Consider the following 9521-nt stretch of genomic DNA (forward strand, 5'->3'; position numbering starts at 1 on the left):
TCTATCTTTCACCAAGTGATACATGCTTCTATATCCTTACATTTGTCCTTTAGCCATTTTGCACTTCCTGTCAACCTCATTTTTAGGTGTTTGTATTCCCTTTTGCATGTTTTTATCTCCTGTGATATCCAAGGATTTGCACTAGGCCTTGTCTTTTTACTTGTGTGATCCCCTTCTGTCTTCACTATTTCATCTCTCAAAGCTAGCCATTCATCTTCTACTGTATTCCTTTCCCCTTCTTCAGTCATTTGTTGGCTAATGACCTCTGCTTCTTTCAGCTTATCCAGGTCCTGTTCTCCTCAATTTCCTGCCTTCAGAGTTTATACCTGTCCCAGGAAATGTCTTGCAGCTTAAAATTATGTTTCGAAATCTGTCTTACCATTATATAATAAGTCTGAAACTTTCCAGTGTCTTCAGATCTTGTCGTGTAAATCTTCTTTCATTATCTTAAACAAAGCGTAAGCAATTATTAAATTACGCTCTGTGAAAACGTCAACCGTGTGGATTCCTCCTTCAGTCCTTTCCCCAGTCCATATTTTCCCTCTGTTCTTCCTTTTCCAGCTATCGAATTCCAGCCCCCCATCAGAATTAAATTTTCCTCTCCCTTATCTATCGGAATAATTTCTTTTATCTTGTCATAACATGTATTCAGTATCTTCATCATAAACTTGTGCTACTGTGGTGGGTGTTGGCTTTGTGTCTGTCTTGGCTCTGATAATGCGTTCAGGATGTGCTGTTCATTGTAGCTTACCTGCATGCAATTTTTAATTCATTATTAGACCTACTCCTGAATGACCCTTATTTGTTTTTGTGTGTATAACCCTGCACTCATCTGACCAGAAGCTTTGTTTCTCATTCAAGCCAACGAACTTCACTAATTTGCACTGTACCTGACTTCAACCTATCTATTTCTCTTTCTAAACTTTCTAACCTACGTGCTGAATTAAGGGATCTAACCTCCCGTGCTTCAACCCATAGAATGCCAGTTTTATTTTTCCAGATGACGACATCCTCCTTAGTATGCCCCACCTGGAGACCCAAATGAGGGACTTTTTACCCGACAGGATGCCGTCATCATTTAATCATACAGTAGAGCTCCATGTCCTGAGGATAAAGATAGCTGTAGTCTCTCCTGGTTTTCAGCCGTACCAGCAGAGCAAGGCCATGTTGTGTGGTGTTACGAAGCCAGAACAGTCAATCACTGAGACTGCTGCTCCTGCAACTATTGAGAAGGCTGCTGCCCCTCTTCAGGAACTGTTTGTTTGGTCTTTCCAAAAATACCCCTATGTTATGGGTGCACCTACGGTACAGAGATCTGTGTCAGTGAGGTATGCAAGCCACCCCACCTCAACAAGTCCCAGGTTTCATGTGGGCTGGTCCATTGACTGGAATGATTTGTAATAACCATATGTTCTTCATTTGCCCCCCAAAAATTGGTTATTTTGTAGCATAGATATGTATGAGAGAGTGTTTAAGAACATGTTAGATTCTCTTTTCTCCTAGCATTATACAGTGATCTCATCCATGATATATAATACAATTATTATCATTAATTTACATGTACAATAATTTAAAAATTAGCTTTTTTGGTTTGCCGATAACTCTTTTTGTCACAATTATTGAAATTATAGTAAAATGGCAGGGACAGAACAAATACCTCAAGCTGAAGAAAGTAGAAAACCAAAGGACTCTTGAGAGAATTTCTTTCACATAATTCAGTGCCTCTGTCATCAACCCTTATGGAAGTTTTAGACTAGTATGAGGTTTGCTCTAGTGCAGTTAAAATTAGCTGTGTTGTCTTTGTACAGTAGTTATTCTGGATTCCAAAACTATCACAAATAGGTGCAGCATCATTGGTTTTGTCATCTGTGTAGATAAACAATATAGGCATTACTATCAGCTGCGCAGCTAGTAAGCTGAGGACTGGAACTCGGAAGTGCAAACATTGACTGGGAATGTTTGTACATCATGTTTTTACTTTTTGTGTTTATTCCAGGGTGAATGTTACATTGTATAGCAATCGTACGAGGAGTGTTTGAATGAAGTTTAATATTTGTGGTGCCTGTTCCGAAACATATATGTATAAAATGTACTTTAAGTAAAGTAAAACTTCTTACTAGATGGCAGCAGTAGTAGACAATAGGTTCAAATTTCCATCCACCAGTCGTAATTCAGGCTTTCTGTAAATCAAGTAAGGTAAATGTTTGGGTGATTCCACTGGAAAGGTTAAAAAACTACACACCCTAAGGTGACCGCACGGGCGGTCTTAAAACCATTGTGGCTGCTATAACTTTATTTGATGCAGTTCTCCAATCATACTTTTATCAATCTAGCATTCTCCTGTATCAACACATTCGCTGTTGTTCTTATTTTAAATCCATTCAGAACTGCACCTAATAGGAATTTTCATGACTCAATTGTGATGTCGAGGTTTAAATTTTTAAATGTTAGCAGTTCTTTCTTTTCATAGAAAGCCCTTTTGCCTTGTGCAGTCCTTGCTCCTGATTCCTCTTCTTTCGTTTCACCCTCTTTGGGGTACACAGGATCAATCATTTATTTGCGCGTTGTTCTTTTCTTAGGGCCCAGTATTTCTTCATTCTTCCTGATCTTCTTTTCCTCTCTTCTTTCGAAATGCAGGGTTTGGACTTTTGTGTAGATTTGTCTTGGAACTTTATGTTTTCATCTTTAGCAATTAATTTAGCTGTTCGATCAATAAGTGAATTTTCTGAAACCTTTAATTCTACGAGGTCTTTCTCAGTTTCTTTAAACCAGTTGGGAATTGCCACTGATATCTATATTGGTGCTTTCTCTTCTCCTTCCCCATCCCAAGATGGCAAAATTTGCTCATTTCATTAGGAGTGTATTGACCAAGTTTAATATGTATGTTTTACACTTACTACACACACATCTTCATTAGCCTTCTTTTTTCCTGATGTGCTTACTACAGCTGCCAGCTAGCATACATTATGTTCCATAGTCAAATCATGAAGGAGAGCATTCAGGGGTGTGGAATGAATTGAGTAATACATTAATAGTAAGAAGTAAACACTGCAGGCTGTTTATGTAAATTGTGACTATTGCTGATTTATTCATGGTAATATTACGGGAACTGCTTCTGAATCATCTTATGAAAATACAGGGTGATTCCATGTCACATGGTCTAGTTTATGCTGATAATGTCGGCATTGTGCACCTGTAAGCTCCATGGTCTAGTTTTAGAGATGTCCCCCCCCCCCCCCCCCCCTTAACATTGTGTATTTTGTGTGGAAGATGGTTAAATTATGAAAGGGATATATACATATTTTAGCCCTCAACTTTCTATACTTTTTCATTAGCGGCCCCTTAAATGACAGGTGAAAGAATCTCACAGTGACATTTCATAAATATTGACCAAGTATGAAATGCTGTACTTCAGTGAATAATTGTGTTAAAGCTGCAAAATGGTTGAAAAATTTGTTTTGTGTGCACACTGTAAGTTTTATGCTATTTAATTCACTTTAACATCCAAGTTTCATTCGAAGTCATCAATAAATTTTGTCGCAACAAAATTTCTCCTAAATATTTGTGATTTGAGCTTGTCACATAATTGATTTAGGAAGCTCTTATTTTGTAGCTTTTTTGTCTAATATCTGTGTACAAAAAAATGTAAATTTTATGACTTTTGCTTAATAGTTATTCAGATATATGGCTGAAGCTAGCCAAAAAATCATTTTATCTCAGAATGTTCAGTCATGAATTTACAATTATCTTCTTCATAAAGTCATTTTCCTGACAAACTTTACCTCAGCGAATATCATGCTGTAATCCATTTTCAAAGTAGAATTCCTCACTCAGGAGGGGGAATCAAGTGTGACTCAGATGGGTAAAAACTATATTTAAACTGTCACATAATACTATCTAACAAATTTGTTTCTCTTACAGCTGCATCGGATGATTTGAGTTGTCTTGGAGCTGTTTAAATCAAATTTAATTGACCCTTCAACTTTTAAGACAGTAAACTCTAACAGAACTCAAATTACTATTAAGATTTTCACACACTTCCATTTTGAGGTCTTCATCAGATAAACCTGAAACTGTAGCAGAAGCCAATTCAAATAGACAAGGCAAACTGCTGAGGGAAAAATGAATGACTACCTTATAAACAAAATTTTATTTTTCATTTTCATGTGAGTAAAAACTAATTTTGAACTATTATGAAGTTATCAGATGATACTTGATCATGTTTACATAATACCTCATGATTGCTCCTGTCCTGACCAGTCTATTAGCTTGTTCATTGCCACTAATTCCTGAGTGACCAGGGACCCACATCAGGTTTACCCTGTTTCTTTCCTCTAGTCTCCCAAGAACTTCATGCCATTCTGCAACTATATTTGCTGCTGTTTGAATAAATGTAAATGCTACGATTCTTGTAACACATGTGCAAATTCCCCTCCACACACATTCTGATGTGAATATTTCCACCTGGAATACTGTGCCAACTTCCCTAGAGAGACTGCTCTGTCTAGTCTGGCCTGTACCATAGCTCCCCAGCCTAGCCTCTTCATCTGTTTTCAACCCATCAGTAAACCAAACTAACTCTCCTAACAATGTGTTGGTTCATTGTTCCACTACTCCCTTTTTCCAGTTGTTACACTGAAATGTTTATTGAAGCAGCTGGAACATATTTCCCTGACCATTCCTATATTTCCTTTTTTCATAATACTGGTGTGAGATTCACTATATTGGTGTGAGATACTAGGATATCCTAAGAGAATCCAGTTATTTCCTGCCACTGCCTCCATTGTAATGCAAAGATGTAATGGGGAAATGTCCAGTGTTGTCTCCATTCCAGCAGTGGGTGTGCTGCTAATTCTACCTGTAATGCCTAAGCAGGACAATTTCTGCACCTTGCCAAGCTCCATAGCGGTCATCTTCTGTTCTACTTTATTCCACCATACAGCCCATAAGTTATCATAGGTCATCTTACAGCAGTGGCTCCTAGGTTTTAGACCTCCATTTTTAGCATGGGTCCTTGTAGTGCTCATAAGAGTGCTTTTTGCTTTGGAACGTATGTTCTTTATATGAGGGGCACATGACAGTTTTGCATCCTAGATTATTCCTAGATGCTTCACTACCCACTCTGTTGGCACAGTTTCATTGAGGGGCTTGAGATTTCAGTAAGTGTGCTGGATTTGCTTCCTCATAAATGGTACTACAACAGTTTTCTTGGGACTAAGCCTTATATCATGTTTTCTGCACTAGTTTTCCACAATGTCTAGTGCACATTGTGCCATTGTTCTACTAGTATTAGCAACTTTGCCAAGTATCACTGTGACTAAATCATCTGTGTATCCTTGGCAGAAGTAGCCCCTAGTATACTCTTCAATGAGCTCATTCACCGCTAGGCTCCTCAGTAGTGGGGTAAGTCCCCTCCTTGTGGACATCCCCTGGTAGTGCTGATCAACATTTTTCTCATTTATCGTAGTAACTTCTACCTTTCTTCTACTTAGCACGGTCTTAATCCACCTGCATATGGTGGTTTCAATGCTGTGCTCTTCTGCAGCTCTAGCCATGGTGTTCAATGGTCATATTATTAAAAGTCCCCACCATATCCAGGAAAATGCAGAGCCATTTCCTGAAAGTGTAGAGCTTTTTCGACCTCCACAACAAGTTGGTGAAGCATTGCTTCACATTATTTATGTGGATGATATGCACATTGGTTTCCACGTAGAGAAACCAGGATTACCCCCTAACATGCACACTAACCATTTTTTCTAAGGTCTATAAAACCTTGTATCACTACTAGTCTTTTCCTTTCCTGTTCCACTCGCAAATAGAGCAAGGGAAGAACAAGTGTCTGTGCCTCTGTATGAGCCCTGATTTCTCTTGTCTTCACAGTCCTCACATGAAATGTGTGTTGGTGGCAATATAATCATCCTTCAGTAAACTTCAAATGCCACCTCTCTGAATTTTCTCAATAGTTTTTCAGAAAAAGGACAACATCTTCTCTCCAGGGATTCCCATTTGAGTTCATGAAGAATCTCTGTAACACTTGCGTGATGATCAAATCTGCTGGTAGCAGCACATTTTTTAATTGTTTTGATGTTCTCCTTTAATCCAGCCTGCTGAGGATCCCAAATATTCTAACAATACTCGAGAAATGATCACATTGGTGTTCTATATATGGTCTCCTTACAGATGAACTGCACCTTCCTAGAAATCACCCAATAAACTGAAGTCAACCATTTACCTTCCATAGATTCAGATTCTTAATTGGTCATTCAGCATTATTACATGCAATAGACTTCGTCAGTTCACTTAACCTATAGTTTTACAAAATAAATTTTTACATATTTAAGTTGATATTGGGCATTTCTAAAAATTCTTCTAATGAATAGAATGGATTAGTTAACAAGAAGTTATTTACATTTTCTTTGAATAATTTGTCAGGCTTGATTGATGCATTCTTAGACAGTTTGTTATATATTTTAATTGCCATATACTTATGACTATTGTTAGTTTTAGCTAATCTATTTTGTGGCAACAGCAGAGAAGTACAGGTTCTTGTATAGTAGTCATGCCTTTGATTTGTTACACTTAAATTAGGTAGTTCAGCAAGTATGTAGTTAACACTGTCAAGAATATATAAATTAATAACTGTTAAAATTCTATATTTAATGAACAATGGTTTACAATGTGTCCTATTATCTACCTTAGCCATTACTCTCAAGCAACAGTACCTCCATTATGACAGCTGCCACCCATTCCACATCAAACGGTCCCTTCCCTACAGCCTAGGTCTTCGTGGCAAACGAATTTGCTCCAGTCCGGAATCCCTGAACCATTACACCAACAACCTGAAAACAGCTTTCACATTCCGCAACTACCCTCCCGACCTGGTACAGAAGCAAATAATCAGAGCCACTTCCTCATCCCCTCAAACCCAGAACCTCCCACAGAAGAACCACGAAAGTGCCCCACTTGTGACAGGATACTTTCCGGGACTGGACCAGACTCTGAATGTGGCTCTCCAGCAGGGATACGACTTCCTCAAATCCTGCCCTGAAATGAGATCCATCCTTCATGAAATCCTCCCCACTCCTCCAAGAGTGTCTTTCCGCCGTCCACCTAACCTTCGTAACCTCTTAGTTCATCCCTATGAAATCCCCAAACCACCTTCCCTACCCTCTGGCTCCTACGCTTGTAACTGCTCCCGGTGTAAAACCTGTCCCGTGCACCCTCCCACCACCACCACCTACTCCAGTCCTGTAACCCGGAAGGTGTACACAGTCAAAGGCAGAGCCACGTGTGAAAGCACCCACGTGATTTACCAACTGACCTGCCTACACTGTGAAGCTTTCTATGTGGGAATGACCAGCAACAAACTGTCCATTCGCATGAATGGACACAGGCAGACAGTGTTTGTTGGTAATGAGGATCACCCTGTGGCTAAACATGCCTTGGTGCACGGCCAGCACATCTTGGCACAGTGTTACACCATCCGAGTTATCTGGATACTTCCCACTAACACCAACCTGTCAGAACTCCGGAGATGGGAACTTGCCCTTCAGTATATCCTCTCTTCTCGTTATCCACCAGGCCTCAACCTCCGCTAATTTCAAGTTGCCGCCACTCATACCTCACCTGTCTTTCAACAACTTCTTTGCCTCTGTACTTCCGCCTCGACTGACATCTCTGCCCAAACTCTTTGCCTTTACAAATGTCTGCTTGTGTATGTGCGGATGGATATGTGTGTGTGTGCGATTGTATACCCGTCCTTTTTTCCCCCTAAGGTAAGTCTTTCCGCTCCCGGGATTGGAATGACTCCTTATCCTCTCTCTTAAAACCCACATTCTTTCGTCTTTCCCTTTCCTTCCCTCTTTCCTGATGAAGCAACCGTCGGTTGCGAAAGCTTGAATTTTGTGTGTATGTTTGTGTTTGTTTGTGTGTCTATCGACCTGCCAGCGCTTTTGTTTGGTAAGTCACATCATCTTTGTTTTTAGATATATTTAGCCAATACTCTGATTGCTTTCTTCTGGATCACCATAATTTCATTTATTTTTCTGCTGTTTCCCCAGAGTATTAACCCATACCTTAAAACAGATTGAAAAAAGACAAAGTATGCTGTCCTTACGTACTTAAATGTCACACAACACATCACTCTCTTCAACAAATATATAACTCTTGACAGCCTAATCACTATGTGATCAACATGAGAGTTCCATTTTAGACTGTTGTCAAGTATGATACCCAAAAACTTTGTCTTTTGTTTTTATATTTTTGTAGTCTTCGGTAGACTGAACCACATATTCTGGGTCTTTTACTCATTCAATAGTAGACCATTTGCATTAAACCATGATATTGCATTTTCTTTTGCCAGTTTCATACCACTTACAATTTTATCAAATGCATGGTTTACAGATAGAAAAGTTGTATCATCTGCATACATATACATCTTTACATCTATATTTCCTGGTAAGTCATCTATGTGTACAAGGAAGAGAAGTTGTCCTAATTTAGATCCCTGCGGCACTCCGTGTTAAACCGCGAGTGTGTTTGACGGATGACTTCCTGAACTCACCACCTGTTTCCTTTTATTGAGGTATGATTTGATAAGTTTTAAAGTTTTATCACATATTCTATAGTACTCAAGTTTAGAGAGCAAAAATTAGTGTTCAACACAGTCAAAGGCTTTGCTCAGATCACATAAGGTTACCTGTGTGTGAACATGGTCCTCAAATGCTGCTAAAATGTCTGTGACTAAGAGGTCTGTGGCATGAATTGCTGTTCTTTTCTGTAACCAAACTGTGATGCACTTAACATGTCATTTAGTTCTAGGTACTCATACATCTGCTCATATATTATGCCTTCAAAGACTTTTCCTAGTACTGGAATTAGTGATATTGGTCTGTAGTTTGCAGGATCTGATTTGATACCCTTCTTAAAGACTGGAGTCACCTTGTATGGTTTGAGAGGATCAGGAAAAACACCTAATGATGGTCTGGCCCTATTATGATTTAAGTTTGCACTCTTAAGATAATCTATATATGTTACATTGGGCTTACTGATCAACTTTTTGATATCACCAGCTCAGTTTACAAAATATTTGTTGAATGTATCTGCTGGTATTGGAACTGTCTTGTCAAAGTTTCTGACTTCACCTTTAACAGTATTAATTACTGACCAGGCTGTTTTGCATTGGTTTTTACTATTTTTATGAGATTTGTGTTGTATCTTTGTTTTGCCAATTGTAACTCTTTCTTATACAGTTTCTTAGTGTTTTTTTTCGAGATCCTTAATTTCATTATAATTATTTACTTTGCCAAGGTGCTTCAACAGCAGTAGCTTATTTTTTAGATTCTCCAGTTCTTTGGTGTACCACAATTTACCCTTTCTTGTATTATGATATTTCTTTTGAACAAGATGGGCTTTTAAAGTACCTATTAAGTAATTGTGGAATGTTTCATAGACTGTTTGGGCACTGGAATCACAGTTTTCAAATAATTTGTCCCAGTTAGTTATGCTCAGTTGGTGTGTTA

The sequence above is a fragment of the Schistocerca serialis genome, chromosome 8 (genome assembly GCF_023864345.2).
Source record: "Schistocerca serialis cubense isolate TAMUIC-IGC-003099 chromosome 8, iqSchSeri2.2, whole genome shotgun sequence".
NCBI lineage: Eukaryota > Metazoa > Arthropoda > Insecta > Orthoptera > Acrididae > Schistocerca > Schistocerca serialis.